The sequence below is a fragment of the Capra hircus genome, chromosome 9 (assembly GCF_001704415.2).
Source record: "Capra hircus breed San Clemente chromosome 9, ASM170441v1, whole genome shotgun sequence".
NCBI lineage: Eukaryota > Metazoa > Chordata > Mammalia > Artiodactyla > Bovidae > Capra > Capra hircus.
This window is the reverse complement of record NC_030816.1, coordinates 16,827,186-16,847,614: the sequence shown is the minus strand read 5'-3', so window position 1 is coordinate 16,847,614 and position 20,429 is coordinate 16,827,186.

Sequence of the window (20,429 nt, the reverse complement as noted above, 5' to 3'; positions counted from 1 at the left end):
AAAGGAAGAAGTCCCTTAAATTGTTCATCCCCGCAGACAGTATGCAGTGAAATGCCTTATTGCTTTGCTTATTGAATTCTTGTAATGGGAATATGAGAGTCATCTGTCATACACAGAGTTAGCAATGTCTCTTGGTATGTCTAGATTTAACAATAGGATTTGAATGTTATTGTATTAACAAACAAGTAAATTGCCATTAGAGCATCACAAAATTAGCATTAGTAATTCGGCTTAAGGAATTTTCATGAGGGTTTAAAAATCCCTTTAGAGAAGCTAAAAGGCATGCTTCAGTGTTTTCTGTCTTGGCTAACCACAGCAAAGATGGCATGTGTTTCTTAATTTTTACCAAAAGGAACAGATGGAGATCTGAATTTTGAAAGCTTTGCTTTTTAAGGAGTCTTTACCAGGCAAATGATTTAGACACACATGTATTAAAGTAATAATTTTTCTTCTATGTAAAACTAACTTTCCATAAATTAAGCTATTTTTTCAAGTCAGGGACAGAAGTTTTAAGGTCTATTCTCTTTTTTTTTTTTAAGAAAGATATGTGAGGAATAGAGAGCATGGATTTGTTGAGTGATTTTGAAAAATGCCTTTGATCTATTTGTGGTTTCTGTGTCCGTAAAAGAACGAGGCCATGCACAAAACTCCAGGCTCTTTCTCCGCTCAGTAGGCTGTGATATTATTGTAATAAACAAGAGTCTGGACAGAAGCTTCCCAAATGCAGGTCAGGGAAACAGGTAACATCTCGTGCTTCTAGATTTGTTAGGCAAAGTTGACGTTACATATTGTACTCTCTGATGAGAATGTATCAATGTAAGACAATTTAGGCCAACCTCTGCACTTTTTTAAAAGTTTCTCTTTTGAAAGTCTTTATTCATAGAATGGAAAAGATAATGGAGGAAATATGAAGTGCATATGTTCTTTATATCTTTGAGTCCTTCAGTGACACAGAACAAAAGTGTTAGGAAAGTCTTCCTGCTCATTATTGGCTAACATGAGTCAGTGATGTACTTGAAGGAAGCCTTGTGTTTTTATATTGCTGTGTCTAGACAGCCAAATTCTTCACCGCAATTCAAAGAACGTGCAGCCAGTGTTGATGACATATTAAAGGAAGGAAAAACAAATGTAATAAATTTCCAAAATATGCTATTTAAACTCACTGAAAAAATGAAGCAAAGAATGATTTTCGTAAATAGTACCTGCACTCCTTCAGCAATATGTCCACAGAATTTTAAGGTACAAAAGTAATTGTGAGCTATAATCTGATAGCCTTGGAGGATTTCATTTTATGTAATTTTGAAATGAATGTGTGTGCAGAAAATATTCCTGTGATTGAATAATGGCAATAAAACAGTGTTGCTTTAGCGCTGGCAGTGGGCTCAGATGGTCGATTTGAGTTTTGCGGATTAAACCAAAGATTCTTGGTAAGAAACATCAGTATATTATAAATAGCAAGATAGAAAACCATTGACTCAGCAGGAGCTGCATATTTGGGAGAGAAGAGAAAAGATTTGAAGCTGCATAAACACAACAGATATTAAAAATCTAGTTTAAAAAGAAAACTTATTGAAAAAAATGTTATTTGAAAAATTTTAATGGTATGGATGTGAGGGTTTTTTGCAGTGATCCAGTAGGTGTATTATCCATCACATACATCAAGTAGAACAAGGAAATGTAAATGCCCTGCAATTAGAAGACCTCAGTTCAACCTCCAAGAAAGCAGCCCTTTAAATTACCTTTTATGTTGATGAAACTTTCAGAGAAATTAAGGGTCTTTAAATAGCAGTCTACACAAACCAACCTATGACTTTTTTGTCTCAAGTCATTGTTCATACAGGAAGTCACTAAAGGAAGTTCACTCTTCCTTAAACTTAATTTGGGATAAGGACTTTTTTTTCCTTTTATATATTTTGTTAGGTTCCTTGAGGCCACAGTGAAGAACTGGGCTTAGGTCAGTGATGAGTAGGGTCATGGTGAGTATTAAAATAATGGTAGGTAAAATAATAATAATGATGATGATGATAACTGTAGTAACCAGCAATCTTTTGCAAATACTAGAATATCTCCCAACAAATGATTGCATTTCAGTAATCCTCATAGTAAAACTTTAAGTAGTGTTGAAAATTATTTATATGGGATGGTCCATTGAATTTTTCCTTTCATCTACATGTTGAGCCCCAAAGATTAAGAATTTGTGTTTCTACAAATAAAAAAGAAAAAGAAACAAAAAAAGTATTTGTGTATCTATTGAAAACTGCTCCCTCTTCCCCAAAGGGAGCAGGTTGGGGACTAATAGAGTTAGCCACAAGCATAACGACAAATGCAAGGGGAAAGATTATAGTCATATAATTTAAAATATCAGCTAACTTGCAATAATGGTAGCTTTAATGAGCAGGCAACCCGCAAAACATATTGCCTGTTTCATTAAAAAAACATACTAGCAAAATATCATCATGCCACATAGAAATTTATTTATAACTTTCTATCATGAAATTTTTTATTAGGAAATATTAAAAGGAGTTCTCACGTACTTACTCCCCAGCTGTAACCACTATCTCAGATATTTTACCGTTTTTTTTTTTTCAGTATATATGTTAATCTGTAACTCCAAAATATAAAGACTTTTAAAAATAACAAAAAGCCCTTATTGCATTGAAAATTTCAATTCAAGTGGAAATTCATGAAGTCTGTTAACTTTCAGTACTTCATTTGGCACAGAGAAATTATATCTAAAATTTAGAGAAAAACATGAACTTGAAATTATTTTTTCCTCTCAATTCTTTCCAGAAATTCAGCTCAGTTGCACAAAGAAACAAACAGGTTGCTGATCTTCCCAGAAATATACTTACTTTGTTTTCTGTCTTTTATAGCGTTCCACGTATATGAGTGCAGAAATTGAAGAGTCAGAATGGAAGTGTTTGTGCATTATTTGGCTTTTCTCAGATCATACATATTGATCATTCACAGTTCTCTGCACAGGTGAATGTCTCACAGGTCTGAAAAGTGAAACCAAGGGGACTGTGGTCAATGGAGAAAGGAAGTCACATTTGGCAGCAAACTCTTACAAAGCCTTGACCATTTCAAACCACGTTACCAATTCCAGTGATCATTTTAGAAAAACAGAAAATAATATGGAGTACGTTTACATAGTGAGAAAATCTGTAGACCTACATGATCAATGAAAATGGCGACATTCATAGAAAGGAAAATCTTTAAAGTTTCAGAGTACAGACAGGGAGGTGATCCAATACCACCCTCTGACGCTAGTGTCACTCCCTTTGGGTGACCGTGAGAATTTTAGTGGTTAATTTGAGGTGTCAGCATGGCTTGACTTTGGCACCCAGATGTTTGAACAAACATCGGTTTTAGATGTGACTAACATTTAAATCACTAAACTTTGAGTAAAGACGATTATCTTCCATACTGTAATAGGTCTGACCTAATCCGTTGAAGCCCTTAAGAGAAAAATACTGAGATTCCCTGAGAAAGAAGCGCTCTGACTCTAATTTGCCTTCAGAGTCAGTACTGCCTCATTAGCTCTTCCCTGGGTCTCCTGCCTGCCAGCCTGCCCTGAAGATTTGGGACTTGCTGGCCTATGCGAGCCAATTCCTTAAAATAAATCTGTTTCCATCTCATGTATCTATATCTACACACACACACTGCACACACACATTTTGTTTCTCTGGATAACACTAACTCAGGGATGAAAGAACTCTTTTGTGTTGTAGAGAAATAACTGCACTTACACAATGTTACATATTTTGACTAAGCTCTAAGAAAATGTGAATCATAAGATCTTAGGGTTATAAAAGAACTTAGAGCTAATTTAGTCAAAAATTTCACCCATATATCATTAAAATTGTAATAATAAGGGTTAGATGATTCCTATGTATTATGTATAATATTCACAATACTCCAAGTTAATACACAGTTTTATATACGAGAAGATGAGGCTCAAAGAAATAAATAACTTCTCATGATGACCTGGGTGGCAGTCACTACATCAGAATCTGAATATCTGAACTGAATACTCTTTGAATCTAAAGTCCATTGTTTTTCTATTGGGTTTAGTGGCTTTGTTTCAATGTGTCTCCCAAATGTTTGGACATTTTTGGTGATGTAGAATTTTGTTTTGCAAAGCCCATTATATGACTGTTGTATATAAAAATATCCTTGTTAGAAAAGCCTTTCATATTTTGAGTCAGATCTTATATGTTTTGCCCTTTATGATTACGTTTTCACATGTCAATTCTTCAAATACTTGAAGCTAGCCACCTGATCCAAAATATTTCCTTTTTAAATTAAAAAACATGTTTTGTCATAGGAAACAATATCAAGATTCCCTCCCTCTTGATTGTTTTCACTGAAGTTCTTTGGCTAGCTGCTGCTTAGTAAGCTCCAGCAACTGTTTCAAAAGTTGGACTCTAGTATTATCTACTCAAAGAATAATGGAATGTCTTTCCCTCTTGTTGTAGACTCCATACTATCTTAATGCAGTCTAAGATTTACTAGCTTTTTAAAAAATTAAGTATGGCAATTTACAAAATTGTGTTAGTTTCAAGTATAAGATTTACTAGCTTTTTAATGTAGTTTCATGTCTCTTTTTACAGATTTCTTTACAAGAACCAGTCTCTCATCTTTGTATCTGTGGGATCAATATTTGCAGGACTTCAAATTTATCCACATTAAAATTCATGTTATTAGTTTCAACCTAATGGTCAAGTCTATCAAGGTATGTAATATTGTATATCCTAACTTTTTCAATGTACAATTTTGGTTATTTTGTATTAAGAGTTTAATTTAGGTATATTAAATATAAAGTATTACAACAATAGGGTGATAGAAAAGCTTAGTGAAAACTTTTTCAGAAATATTTTAGAGAAGTCATTTAGAGAAATAAAACCTGGAGTTTTATTTGCCTTGAAGTCCTAGTTGAAATCATTAGCTGTGAATACATTGCTATGAGAAAGACTCATATACAAATGAGATTATCAAAGATTGATCTTTGAAAAAACAATTAACCTTTAAATATGGAAAAGCCCACTTCAGGTAAGGAAGACAAACAGCAAATTCTTGAAAATATTTGAGGGTAGGAATCAGTCTTGTTCTGAAACATGGTAGGGGTGATATAAACATTTTTAGTAGAATCAGGGAAAGGGGTAAAGAAAGACAGATGAGAAAGCAATGGGGAAAAAAAGTGCAGTATTGAGAAAGAGGGCATTTGATGGTGTCAAAACTGCAGATGGATCAAAGAGAAGTGGAAAGAGACTTCTAGATTTGGCAGTTGTAAAAATGGTCACCAGAGATAGCAGAGGCCCAGTTACAACCAAATGTTTGGGGGCAGAAGTCAGATTGTGAGGTGTGAAGGAGTGTGTTGGAGACAAGGACGCAGCGGTTGAGACTGTCGGCAGAGATTTCATGCTTTTAGAGAGCTACAGGCTGGTGGCTCTATTGAGCAGGTAGAACCAAGGGTTTTTGTAGTTAGGGAAGATGCCTTGGCTGAGAGAAGAGACATTGATGATGCGAGAGAAGGGAAGAGACTTCCAAGCATTCCAGTGGTTAAGACTCTGTGCTTCCAAAGGAGAGGTTTGGTCAGGGAACTAAGATTCTACATGTCACACCTTGCGGCCAAAAGATAGAGAGAGAGGATAATTAAAGGCAGAAATCTTGGGAAAAACTTCCTGGGTTGGATAAAGAGCTGAGCTGAATTTGTGAGTTTTGTTGAAAAAGATAAGCATGTTGTCCAAAGACTGAGACCCCAGGATGGCATGGAGGCTGAGTTATGATTCTGTGTAGCTGAGGTAGGGATTAGGTGCTTTTCAGGCTGGCTTCCCAGGTGGTGCTAATGGTAAAGAATCCACCTGCTGAAAAAACAATGCAAGAGACACAAGAGACATGGGTTTGATCCCTGGGTCGGGAAGATCCTCTGGAGTAGGAAGTGGCTACCCACTCCAGTATTCTTGCCTGGAAAATTCCATAGACAGAGGAACTTGGTGGGCTACAGTTCATGAAGTCACAAAGAATCGGACGCGACTGAGCATGCATGCGCGTGCACACACACACACACACACACACGGAAAGGAACAAAAATGACTCAGCTCTGCTTGGGAGGACTTCAGTTGCTCCATAATGAAGCAGCAACAATGAGAATGTAGTCATGGTTGTCTCAAGATATGTTGAAATTGCACAGGGGTGTGTGTTAGTTTGTGCTAGGGCAGCCATAACACAGTGCTACAGGCAGGATGGAGAAATTTACATTCTCATCACCTCGAAGGCTGGAAGTCTGAGAGATTCAGGAATGGCCAGGTTTGGTTTCTTTGGAGGCTTCTTTCCTTGCCTTGTAAATGGTTGTCTCTTTCTATCTTCACATTTTTTTCCCCTCTTTGTGCATGTATGTATCTTAGTATACTTTTCCTCTAAGGACACCAGTCATATGGATTAGAACCCTCCCCAATGCCCCCTCCCCTGTATAACCACATATTTATTACCTATAAAGGCCCCATCTCCAAGTAACATCACACTCTGAGATACTAGAGGTTATTGACTTCAACATATGAATTTGGGAGGCAAGGGGTTGGGATAAAGGGACACAATTCAGCCCATAATAGGAGGAATGCAGTCAACCATGGTCAAATAATGGAGAAGGAAATGGCAACCCACTCCAATACTCTTGCCTGGAAAATTCCTTGGATGGAGGAGCCTGGTAGGCTATAGTCCATGGGGTCGCAAAGAGCCGGACACAACTGAGCGACTTCACTTTCTTTCTTTCTAGTTCCTTTCAGAGAAGGAAATGGAAACTGATTCAAGTGTTCTTGCCTGGAGAATCCCATGGACAGAGGGGCCTGGTGGGCTATGGTCTAAGGGGTTGCAAAGAGTCAGACACGACTAAGTAACTAACACACACATATGGACAAATAAAGAAATTCCACTTCTTTATTTTCTGTGGATGAATGTGTGGTAGAGAATAGAGCTCAACATTTAGGGTGTGTGGGGCAAGCAGAAAAATGGCCCCCAAACATGCCCATATCCTAATCCCTGGAAACTGGTGATATGTAACTTTATATGGCAAAACGGATCTTCAGATGTCATTTAGTTAAGGAGTTTGAAATGACAGAATTATCCTAGATAATCCAAGTGAATCCAGTCTAATCACACTGATGCTTAAAAGTGGAGAAATTTTCCCTGCTGAGTTCAGTGTTAGAGGGAGATGTGATTCTAGAAGTAGGGTCAGGGAGATGTAACAGTGTTGTAGGAGGAAGGGGGCAAGGAGACAAGGAAAGCAGGCAGCTTCTGGAAACAAGAAAAGGCAAGGGAGTAGACTCTTCCCTAGAGCCTCAGAACTCACCTTTGTCAGTATCTTGATTTTAGCTCAGTGAGACCTGTGTGACCCTTCTCATCTATAGAACTGTAATACAACAAATTTAAGTTTGTGCTAATAAGTCATAGCAGAAATAAAGAAGCAACATGGGTTACTATGTTACTATGCATAAGAATCACAGGTTGTTGATGTTCAGGTGCTAAGACTGTCTGACTCTTTGCTACCCCGTGGACTATAGCCTGCCAGTCTCTTCTGTCTATCAGATTCCTCAGGCAAGAACACTGTTGTGGGTTTCCATTTCCTTCTACAGGGGCTCTTCCTGACCCAGGGATTGAACCCATGTCTCCTGCATTGGCAGCCAGGTTTTTTACCATTAAGCCACCAGGGAAGCCCAGAAATCATCAGGGGTCTATTTAAAGTCCTGTTTCTGGTTCAGTATGTCTGAAGTGAAGCCTTAAAGTCTGCATTTCTAACCAGATTCCAGGTGAGGCCAGTGCTGCTGGACTAGGGACCACACTTTGAGAAGCAAAGGTTAGAGAGACCATGCATTCAAATCTCTATATTATAGATAAAGGACTTATAGACACCGCAGAGCTGCCTTTGACTCCCAGCAACCCTCTACTTTTTTCACTGTACATTGCCCTAGTACAAAAAAAAAAAAATTAAAATAAAAAAAAAATAGAGAAGTCCATCAGAAAGCAGCAGGCAAGGAAAGGTGCCAATATTTGGAAAATTTGGCTCCAGATCCTCTGTGTGTTTATGGTGCCTGTGAGGTGTGCTGGCGGACACTGAGCTGACACAAACTGTTAATTACCCACACTTTAGTAAACTAACAGCTGTTTGCTACATGCAGCAAGCTGAGAGCTCTCTTGATTCCCAGGGGTTTCTAATTTCCTAGGTGTCAGCAAGTTCAAGAGAGAAATTTTAGGGCAAAAGAGCATTTTGTTGTGACAGTTTAGGAGAGTCATATCCAGGAAGAGGTTCAAAAGCTGTAGATAACTGTAAACCCAGAACTGTAAACACGAAGGGAGTGTTTCCAGTGACCTGAAGGCTCCGTTCTATATTTATCTTGTCACCCAAAACACTCTGTAATTATGGGAGAGCCCAACGTCAGCTGATCTCTTTGGGGATGGCGCTGGCTAAAGGGTTTGAGGAAAACTACCAGGCTTATGGAAGAGGATGTGGAACTCCCATGTCGGATGTAACAGAAATCCAAGGTGAAAGTCAGAAAGGAAAGGATTCTAAGAAGAAGGCAAGGACATGTGAGGAGAGCTGGTGGGCAAAGGATGATAATGAGGAATGAGGAAAAAATGTACAACCGAGGCTACATGGAAACTCCCACCATTCAGAACCTTAAGGAGTACTCATAGGTACCAGGACTGAGGTGCTTTTCAAATGACAGAAACTGAAGATCACGTGAGACGCCTGCCGTAGTGTGCTTTTCTCAGATCCTTAGAAGTTCTTTTAACTGTTTATTATGGAAAATTCCAAACATCCAAAAGTAGAGAGCATGACATATTAAGCTCCCACACAGCCAACCCAGACTCAGTAATGACCACCTCATAACCCATCTTCGTTCATCTGTTCCATCTGCTAAATGTCTCTCATCATCTCTTTCTCCACTGGACTGTATAGACGCACAGCCCAGTCATCATGGAAAAAGCATTTCACGTGGAGAGCAGAGTAAGCACACCCAGGACAGAGGGTGTCAGGTAAAGAGGTCTATGTAAGTGGAATGGAGGGAGTGAGGGAGAGGTGGGGTGGGGGGATGAGATCTGAGATGTCACAGGGCAGACCCGCAGAACAGATGTGGTGTGTAGGTTTTTGTGGCTTTTTGCAACAGCTTTGGTTTTTACTCTGAGCAAGGACTTTAGAGCAGGAAGTGAAGTGAAGTTGCTCGGTCATGTCAGACTCTTGCGACAACTTGGACTGTAGCCTACCAGGCTCCTCCATCCATGGGATTTTCCAGGCAAGAATACTGGAGTGGGTTGCCATTTCCTTCTCCAGGAGATCTTTCTGACCCAGGGATTGAACCCAGGTCTCCTGCATTGTAGACAGACGCTTTACCGTCTGAGCCACCAGGGAAGTCTCGAGTGACTAGCAATTGTGGGAAGCTAAAGTTGCAAAGACAAAGGGAGTGAAATATTATCACTGGAGCACCATAAAAGAGGAGCTGCCTAGTAGGAGCTGTGTGTGTGTGTGTGTGTGTGTGTGTGTGTGTGTGTGTGTGTGCGCTAATTCGCTTCAGTCATGTCCGACCCTTTGTAACCCCATGAACTGCAGTCCACCAAGATTTCCTGTCCACGGAATTCTCCAGGCAAGCATACTGGAGTAGGTAGCATAGCTAACACCTACACTGTGGGTGTTATTCCTTTTTCCAGGGGATCTTCCTACCCGAGGATTGAACCCAGGTCTCCTGCATTGCCAGGGGACTCTTTACCATCTGAGCCTTGAGGAAAGTCCAGTTGGAGCCGTAGTCATAATCAAGAATGAAACTATGGTCAAGAACTTTGCTTCAAAGGACAGACACAAAATTCAGAGGATGATATAATAGTGGGAGGGATCCCTTCCACCCCTATCTGTGGGTTCCTGGATTTATGTAATCTGGTGATTGAGGAAATGGTACTATGTATTCCTTGGGGCCCCATGGACTCTAGTCTGCCCAGCTCCTCTGTTCATGGAATTTTCCAGGCAAAAATACCAGAGTGGGTTACTATTTCCTTCTCCAGGATCTCTTCCTAACCCAGGGATAGAAGTCATGCCTTCTGTGTCTCCTGCATTGGCTGGTGGGTTCTTTACCACTGTGCCACCTGGGAAACCCACCACCAATGAGATAAGGCACATATTCTTCCTGGTCTCTATTCTATGAACCTGGGCTGAAATTTGTATGTGTGTGTCTGTGTGTATGTGGAGAAAGAGATTAGAAAATGATTTTTGATTTTGCTCCCTTGACTTGGCCTTGTTACTCACACTGTGTAACTACACATGTGGAGGAGACTAGAAAATTTCGGGCAATCCTACTCCCATCTTCATGAGGCTACTCTGAAAAAACAACACTTTTCTTGTGTTTGTTAATAATTGATTCTTGAACAACGTTAGTTATGCTGACCTTCAAGCAACTAAACCTTTTCAGACTGAAACCTCGAGCACCCTTTAGTAGGTACATAGTTCTTTCAGTACATTAGCTGAAATTAGCTGCATCAATCAAACGTCGCACTTCCTACATCCCTACTTTGTAAACAATCTAAGAATTAATAGGACCTGTAAGTCTATCACAGTCCCAGTCCCTCATCCATAAACATCAGCAAATCCCTAGTGTCCAATAAATGGTAACATAAAGATTCGCGTTATTATCACCATGCAAGGACCCTGGGGACACAAACACTAGTTCTAAGTGGAGACCTTCTGTCAGAAACTGAAAATCGTCTTGGTTTCATTCTCAGCAGAATCTTGGTTGGTGTATGCCAGTTGTCCAAAATCTTCAAACTGTGACTTGAAATTTGATGGGGAAACATCTCCCATGAAGGGGTTTACTATGGCATTATATTTAGCTTGGTGAAACAATCCCTGATCCAACTGCCTCCTTTTTTAATGGCATGTGAGAAAACTTAGACTCGAATGGGAATCTGCACGCTACCGCGATATACCAGATGCTCGTCTGAGGTTCCTTCTTCCCCATCATGCTCATTCAAAAATCATTTCCACTTTTTCTCTCTTTTTTCCAATATTTAGTTTCATTTATTTATTTGGCTGCGCTGGGTCTTAGTTGCTTTGCGGCAGTGAGCTCTTTAGTCTTTGTTATGGCATGTGGGATCTTTCGTTGTGGTATGTGGGACCTAGTTCCCTGCCAGGGATTGAGCCCAGGGCCCCTGCATTGGGAGCACAGAGTCTTGGCCACTGGACCATCAGGGAAGTCCTTCTGTATTTTGTTCTGAACCCTGTGTGCCTAGGTACACAACTGTTTAGTGGCACAGTACCCACAGGTTGCTACCTTTCATTTGCAGCACATTTCATGAAGCCATTGTCCACCTCACACACCCTTCTAGTTATTGTGTGTCTGCGTGTCATCTGCTACCATCACCAATTCCTCTGGAAATCCTCAGACATCTTCCTGAGAATGGTTTCCTTGCAGCCCAGGCCAACACACAAAATGTTTATGTCTCTGAGGTGCCAGATGCACCCTCTGCATTTTTTTTCCTCTTACATTTCAAAATTTGATATTTTTGCAGAAACTTCATCATATATTTGTTCTTAATGCATAAATATTGTTATATTACTTTTTGGAGTGTTTCTGATATCCAAAAAACTTTGGAAATGTTACCTTATGATTTTTCTAATTCCATTTTTGGTCTTTAGCATAGGTGATACATTTTGACAAGCCCTTGATATTGAAATCTTATTTCACTGGCTTAGAACATCCATGAAAATTTGCAACTTGTCAAGACTTGAATTTCTCCATTACTGTGTTCTCTTAGCTCTGCCCACTCCCCCTCAAGATGGTTGTAGATACACAGTTTAAAGATACAAGCTAGGAATGAGAAATTGCTATTGATTGGGGAAAAGTCCTGAATGTCATGGACTGCAGCCTATCAGGCTCCTCCGTCCATGGGATTTTCTAGGCAAGAGTACTGGATTAAATTCATAGCAGGAATCTATTGGCATTAACCCTTGCCATGCACATGTGATAGGAAAGACACAAACAAAAAAGGGCCAAGAGTGACATTAATTGTAGCCGATATTTTAGAAATGATATTATCTTGCTGTTTTGGTATATTTTTTCTGAAGAGAGAAGAGCATAGAAGTTAAAGTAAGAGAAATAGAGACTCATGTAGTGATTTTAATACCAACCAAGTTATTTTAGTATAATGTTGAAAACTCATGCTTCTGTTTATTCAACTTCTTGACTCATCTAAATATCTATTCCATTTTGGGGAAATGTTTACTGGTAAGACAATAGACTATGGGTAATCTATTGAGGATGAGATCATTTTTTTAATTCATTCTTTAAGAAGTGGGCTTGGTCATCTTTGTCCTTCCTTTTTCGTGGAATACGTGTTATCATTTGCTAAATATTTTCATTCAGGTAACTAATATATAAAAGCTACCTGGTGTTTTGGTATACTTAGGTAGACTCATACATATCTTAACTAAAAAAGAGAAGAGTTTTCGTTGTAGAACTCCAGAGTAGAGAAGACATTTGTTTGCAGCTCTTAGAGAACAAACACTAATCTTGTAGCTTGATCTCTGGGTGTGACGTGGGGAGGACAGAAGGACTAATGCTTTCTCAGGTAGGATGTTTTTGGTTCAAAGTATCTGGGTATCAATCTAATCTGACTAAATAAAGGATTATTTTGGCTCATCTAACTACAAATCCAGAAGTAAAAGTTGAGCACCATTTAATTAGGAATTTGGCAATATTTCTCTGCTTTCCCCTCTGCTTTGCATTGTCAACATCAGATTTGTCTGCAGGGTCTCATGCATGCCTCATGCGCTCAAGGTGGCTGCCAATTGCCAGTGGAGCCACTTGCTGCAAATTCACATTCTGTGAGAGAGAGACAGAATAGTTTTCCATTACTGCCCTTGAGTAAAGAGGAATCTTTTCAAGAAAGGCCCATTGACCTCTTAATAGCCAAATGGCTAGAATCAGGTCATTCTAAACCAGTTACCTGCAAGGAAAATGGGATTATCCTCAGCTAGAGCAGACCCATCTCTTGAATTAACAATTCCCCAGCTGAACAACTGCTACTCGGTGCAGTTGATTTGCAATGGATGTTAGGGAGTCAATTGCAATACTTACTAAAAGTGTGAACTATGTCATTGAAATCTAAAAGGACTAATTTTAACCAGGAAAAAACAACTTTTCCCCTATATCAATGGAAAAGAAGAACTGGTTCAGAGTTCATTTACTCTGGTTTGTAATTTCAGTTTTCTAGTCTCCAGGGGAAATTGTATTCTGCATTAGACTATATCCATGATGCCGAACATTTTTTAAAAACTTTTTATGTTATATTAGAGTACAGCTGATTAACAATGTTGTGATCATTTCTGGTGCACAGCAAAGCAAGCGACTGTCATGCATACACATGCATTCATTTCTCCCTAAACTCCCCTCCCATCCAGGCTGCCACATAAGCAGTGGCAGTGTTGAGCAGTGTTCCCTATGTTATGCAGTAGGTTCTCATTAGTTATCTATTTTATACTTAGTAGTGTATTTATATCAGTCCTTTGATTACTAAACCCAAAGTCTCTAAAAGCTTTGTCAACTGATTTAATTAAACATTCTAGGTATTAATGATGTATTTTCCCTTTTTAAAGTAATGAAAAGCATTTATAACTTTCAATCAGTGTAAAATAAATCGTGCTTTCATAATAAATGATATGATTCTTGCCAAAAGATGCACTTTTATTTGCCTAAGCTATCTCATGTCAAGAAATCTAGACAGTGTATTAAAAACCAGAGGTAGCTTAGGCAAACCTAGACACCATATAAAAAAAAACCGAGACATTACTTTGCCACCAAAAGTCCATATAGTCAAAGGTGTGGTTTTACCAGTAGTCATGTATGGATATGAGAGCTGGACCATAAAGAAGGCTGAGGACCAAATAACTCATGCTTTCATACTATGGTGCTGGAGGACTCTTAAGAGGGCTCTTGTCCAAGGGACAGCAAGGTGATCAAACCAGTTAATCCTAAAGGAAATCAATCCTGAATATTCATTGGAAGAAATGATGCTGAAGCTGAAGCTCCAGTATTTTGACCACATGATGCTAAGAGCTGACTCTTTGGAAAAGACCCTGGGAAAGATCTTTGGAAAAGATGTTGGGAAAAATTGACAAGAGGAGAAGAGGACGACAGAGGATGAGATGGTTGGATGGCCTCACTCGCTCAGTGGACATGAGTTTGAACAAATTCGGGGAGATAGTGATGGACAGTGAAGCCTGGTGTGCTGCAGTCCATGGGGTGGCAGAGTTGGACATTACTTAGCAACTGAACAACAACAACAAACTACCTCACTGCAAGTAGATATGCATTTTCTGAGTCTTAGTACATAGAAAATAACTAAGTCCCTCAGATGCCCTAATGAAGTCTAAAGATGTCTCTTTTTTGACACATCCTGTTTTGTATAATAGTTTCTTTTTCTTTTGCCTAATTTTAAGTACATGATCCGATAAGTGGTTTAGTTTAAATGTATGGACAGTTAAATTGCTACAGTTCTAGGATTTATTGGAGTAGAGACTTTTCTAGCTTTATCTAACAAAATAAGAGAATTGAATTCTTTTAGGAAAATAAGAAATGAACTTAACACATTTACAAACTAATTATATCAGAACACACATACACACACATACACACCACTGCACATGCAAAATTTTCGTAATGGGTTTTCCACTGACCTTGTTCTGTAATTATTTTTTGAGACTCTTTTATACAAAACATTGCTTTTTAAAATAACTTTTTAAAAAAGTACTAAATGGAGAGAAACACCTATGAACACTAATTCTAAGTGATACACGAACTAAGGCTTGATTAGGGTTTGCTGGAAGCTGCCGTACTTGCAAAACATCAGGCAATGGGAGAGCACCAAGGCCTCGTAGCTGGGCTCTGGATAGTAAATGAATGACCACCGACAAATAACTGACTTATAATCTAAGCAAATTTTAAATATTTTCTTTCTACTGTTGAGATAATTATCAAAATAGATAATCTAAATGCTCTTTTATCATAAGCAAAGTATATTTTACAGAAGGTTCCAACTCATTTTATTTATATATATTTAGACAGTGAAATATTTAAAATGCCATAGATGTTGATCAAACTTGTTAATCTCATTCTGTTGTGCCCCAACGACTCCAATACATAAAAATGTTGGTTCATGTTTGACCTACACATGGCGAGATTGAGGGATGTAGAATGGTGGAGGAACAGCTATAGGGAAGTAATTCTATTAAATTTTTCTTTAATGAATCTGGCAATATTTTTTAAAATCCTGCTAGAAAATACTACTATAAATTTATGTTTCTTTTTATTAGTGACATTTTAAGCACCTAATATCTGTACACAAAGTTTTATTACAAAGAGCAACATTTAGATAAATTAAACCTAACTTACGTCAACATTTACATGACTATGTCCAGGCTTAAGAATAGCAAACAAATTGGAAGTACTAGTGAGATGGTATTCAAGAGCTTATTATGTCACTGTTCATACATGTGGACTCAGAGGAAGTGGCTGGGTCAGTTTGATGGTCAGATGTTAGATGTGTTTATACTCAGCCAGATAGTGATTTTCCAGTGGGGTATGAATTACAAACAAACGTCATGTAATTATCTAAAAGGCTTCAGCATTTAGTGAAGGCAAGGAGAAGCTAGTCATGAATGAGAATGAAGCAAACATTTTTTTTAGTAAAGTTATATTAATTTTTAGTATAACTACAGGGGGATTTCCCTGGTGGCTCAGGGGTAAAGAATCTGCCTGCAAGGCAGGAGACACAGGAGATACAGATTCAATCCCTGGGTTGGGAAGATCCTCTGGAGGAAGAAATGGCAACACCCTCCAGCATTCTTGCCTGGGAAATCCAATGGACAGAGGAGCCTGGCGGGCTATAGTCCATGGGGTGGCAAAGAGTCAGACACGCCTGAGTGATTCGGGCCACGCGCACGCAGCAACTACAGATTAACCTCTTACCAAACAGTCCTCCTGGGCAAGCTGGGTGCCTGTGGTTCTGGACAGGGATAGGGATTTATACTTTTTTTTTGCTGAAAGTGGAGCTACCTTGGACCCTGAGACTCTGAAGATCTGATTAATATAGTATTCAAGAGAATATCTGGAGTTGAAAGTCAGGTGGTTTTTCCAGCCAAAGGATCAGTCTGGAGAAAGTGGGAACAGAAAGAGAAATTGGACATGAGGCAAATGGAGTGACTCAAAAGCACATAAACCAAACAAGGAGTTCCTGGCAATATTCCATGAGACTTAAGTGCTTGGTGTTTTATAACCTCTGACTCCTCTACAGGTGATGAGGAAGCCAGGTGCTTAGGTGCTATGTTGGCTCATTATGAACCAAAAGAGAGGATGCAAAATATCACATTTTGTTTGATCCATGTAAAACTTACCCACAGAGTGACTTTAAAAAAAATTGAATTAGTTGCTGGCATTTAAACAGTAAAGACATTTTCTTCTCTATTTACATCTTTTCTGAAAGCACCAGAAGATGCATTATCGTTGACCTTGCTGCTATAAATAGTTTTAGCCTGAGTCATGCTCCTGCCTCTTGCAATGGGCATTCATTCTCATCTCTGCCACAGTCTCCACCAGTCCCCACCATCCCTGACTCAGTGGATGGGAGACAGTTGTCTTTCACCACCATACTGATTTTTGTTGTTTTGCTTGTGATAGGATTAAGGCAAAACTGACATATTTCTTAAATCCATTTGTAATTATTTTTTCAGGTTTAAGAGGCTTTTACTATAAAACATTCCAAACATTTAGAAAAGTAAGTTCAGTTCAGTTCAGTCGCTCAGTCGTGTCCAACTCCTTGCGACCCCATGAATCGCAGCACGCCAGGCCTCCCTGTCCATCACCAACTCCCAGAGTTCACTCAGACTCACGTCCATCGAGTCCGTGATGCCATCCAGCCATCTCATCCTTTGTTGTCCCCTTTTCCTCCTGCCCCCAATTCCTCCCAGTATCAGAGTCTTTTCCAATGAGTCAACTCTTTGCATGAGGTAGCCAAAGTACTGGAGTTTCAGCTTTAGCATCATTCCTTCCAAAGAAATCCCAGGGCTGATCTCCTTCAGAATGGACTGGTTGGATCTCCTTGCAGTCCAAGGGACTCTCAAGAGTCTTCTCCAACACCGCAGTTCAAAAGCATCAATTCTTTGGCACTCTACCTTCTTAACAGTCCAACTCTCACATCCATACATGACCACAGGAAAAACCATAGCCTTGACTAGACGGACCTTAGTCGGCAATGTAATATCTCTGCTTTTGAATATGCTATCTAGGTGGATCATAACTTTTCTTCCAAGGAGTAAGCGTCTTTTAATTTCATGGCTGCAATCACCATCTGCAGTGATTTTGGAGCCCCCAAAAATAAAGTCTGACACTGTTTCCACTGTTTCCCCATCTATTTCCCATGAAGTGATGGGACTGGATGCCATGATCTTCATTTTCTGAATGTTGAGCTTTAAGCCAACTTTTTCACTCTCCTCTTTCACTTTCATCAACAGGGTTTTTAGTTCCTCTTCACTTTCTGCCATAAGGGTGGTGTCATCTGCATATCTGAGGTGATTGATATTTCTCCCGGCTATCTTGATTCCACCTTGTGTTTCTTCCAGTCCAGCGTTTCTCATGATGTACTCTGCATAGAAGTTAAATAAGCAGAGTGACAATATACAGACAGCCTTGACATACTCCTTTTCCTATTTGGAACCAGTCTGTTGTTCCATGTCCAGTTCTAACTGTTGCTTCCTGATCTGCATACAGATTTCTCAAGAGGCAGGTCAGATGGTCTGGTATTCCCATCTCTTTCAGAATTGTCCACAGTTTATTGTGATCCACACAGTCAAAGGCTTTGGCATAGTCAATAAAGCAGAAATAGATGTTTTTCTGAAACTCTCTTGCTTTTTCCATGATCCAGCAGATGTTGGCAATTTGATCTCTGGTTCCTCTGCCTTTTCTAAAACCAGCTTGAACATCAGGAAGTTCATGGTTCACGTATTGCTGAAGCCTGGCTTGGAGAATTTTGAGCATTACTTTACTAGTGTGTGAGATGAGTGCAATTGTGCGGTAGTTTGAGCATTCTTTGGCATTGCCTTTCTTTGGGATTGGAATGAAAACTGACCTGTGGTCCTGTGGCCACTGCTGAGTTTTCCAAATTTGCTGGCATATTGAATACAGCACTTTCACAGCATCATCTTTCAGGATTTGAAATAGCTCATCTGGAATTCCATCACCTCCATTAGCTTTGTTCATAGTGATGCTTTCTAAGGCCTGCTTGACTTCATATTCCAGGATGTCTGGCTCTAGATGAGTGAACACACCATTGTGATTATCTGAGTCATGAAGATCTTTTTTTGTACAGTTCTTCTGTGTATTCTTGCCACCTCTTCTTAATATCTTCTGCTTCTGTTAGATCCATGCCATTTCTGTCCTTTATCTTGCCCATCTTTGCATGAAATGTTCCCTTGGTATCTCTAATTTTCTTGAAGAGATCTCTAGTCTTTCCCATTTTGTTGCTTTCCTCTATTTCTTTGCATTGATGGCTGAAGAAGGCTTTCTTAGAAAAGTAAATAGGTAGTTAAATAATTCCCCATGACCCTATTTCATGGTTTAACTGTCAATACTCAAGTCTAATCTTGTTTCATCTTATACTCCCACCCACTTCCTTCCATTGTGTTATTTAAAAGAAAATTCCTGACATCCTATCATTTTATCTGTAAATATTTTAGCAGGTAGCAATAGAAGATGAAGGCCCTTTTATAAATCATATAGCTTCAATAACACAGTCACACCCAAGCACTACCAATAACTATCTAATATCATCAAACACCAAGTTTCCAGTTGTCTCACAAATACACATTATAGTTTAAATGTGGATTGAAACAAAGTCTGCACAAGGTAATTGATTGATACATCGTTTAAGTCTTGTCCATTTGTGGCATTTCTTAGTATCTGTGTCCCTTTCTCCGACTCCTTCTCCCTCTCTTTCCCGCTCTCCCTCCCCTCACTCTCCCACATCCTACTCACCTCTTTCTCCTGACTATTTATCTGTTGAAAAAAATCTGGTGGATTATTTTGTAGAATTTCTCACAGTGAAAAATTTCTGATTGCTTATACAGGGTAAAATTTAGCCTGCTCCTCTATAATCTGTATTTCCTTTAAACTGGCATGAATATTTTGGAAATAGTACTTCATAGGTGGTGGTATATTCTTTCAGGATGGCCAGAATCAGTCAAATACCTCTATCGCTGAAAACAAACTCTAAGATGGAGATTTTTTTTAAAAATTTTAATTTTGTATTGGAGTACAGCCAATTAACAATGTTGTGATAGTTTCAGGTGGACAGCAAAGGGACTAAGCGATTCATATATGTATCTGTTCTCCCCCAAATTCCCTTTCCATCTAGACTGCCACATAACATTGACTTCTCTGTGCTATTCAGTAGGTCCTTGTCAGTTATCCATTTTAAATATAGCAATGTGTACATGTCCATCACAAACTCCCCAATCCTTCCCACCTGGTAGCCATAAGTTCATTTTCTAAGTCTGTGAATCTGTTTTTGTTTTATAAATAAATTTTTTTGTATTATTTGAAGTGGATATTTTTATGCACAAAGTTTATCAGGAAGCACTCTTAGAAATATCTGTAAGAGAGTGAAGGAAGTGAGTGTGGAAAGAAGAGTGTGAACTCTGCTGAGCTGCAGCAGAAAGCAGAGGTGATGCTTTAGGGAACTCTGGAGTAGAGATGGCCCTTCAGCGTTGTCTGAATTAAAACAAGGTGGCCAGGCCTTGGTACCCTAACATCCAGTCATTGGGTGCAGGTGGCTTTCAGCTTCAAGTTTAATGGGGATGTTTTTTGTTTCCTGATTGATTACTATCTCACTGAATAGGTTAAGTTATATTAACCTTAATATATCATGCTAAACAACTCCATTTAAAGATTGGCATTGATTTTCTCATTTAGTGAGAAATTCGAGGATTCTATTTGTTTCAAGTCACTAAGGAAATATGAAACGAAAACTTTTCACTAAAATTTTACTGTTATGTATGTTGCAGAAGAGACTTTTTATTTTGTTATCATTAAGGTTTAAGCTAACAATCTCATCCTGTAGGAAAAGATCAATGGTTTATGTATCTCTAATCCTAGAAATTCCATCTATGCCAGGAACATGGCTAGTCTCCAAACAACAGAGAAATAGTTTCATCTACATGCAGTGACCTCTTTCTTGAGAAACCTATATGCAGGTCAGGAAGCAACAGTTAGAACTGGACACGGAACAACAGACTGGTTCCAAATAGGAAAAGGAGTACGTCAAGGCTGTATATTGTCACCTTGCTTATTTAACTTCTATGCAGAGTACATCATGAGAAATGCTGGGCTAGAGGAAGC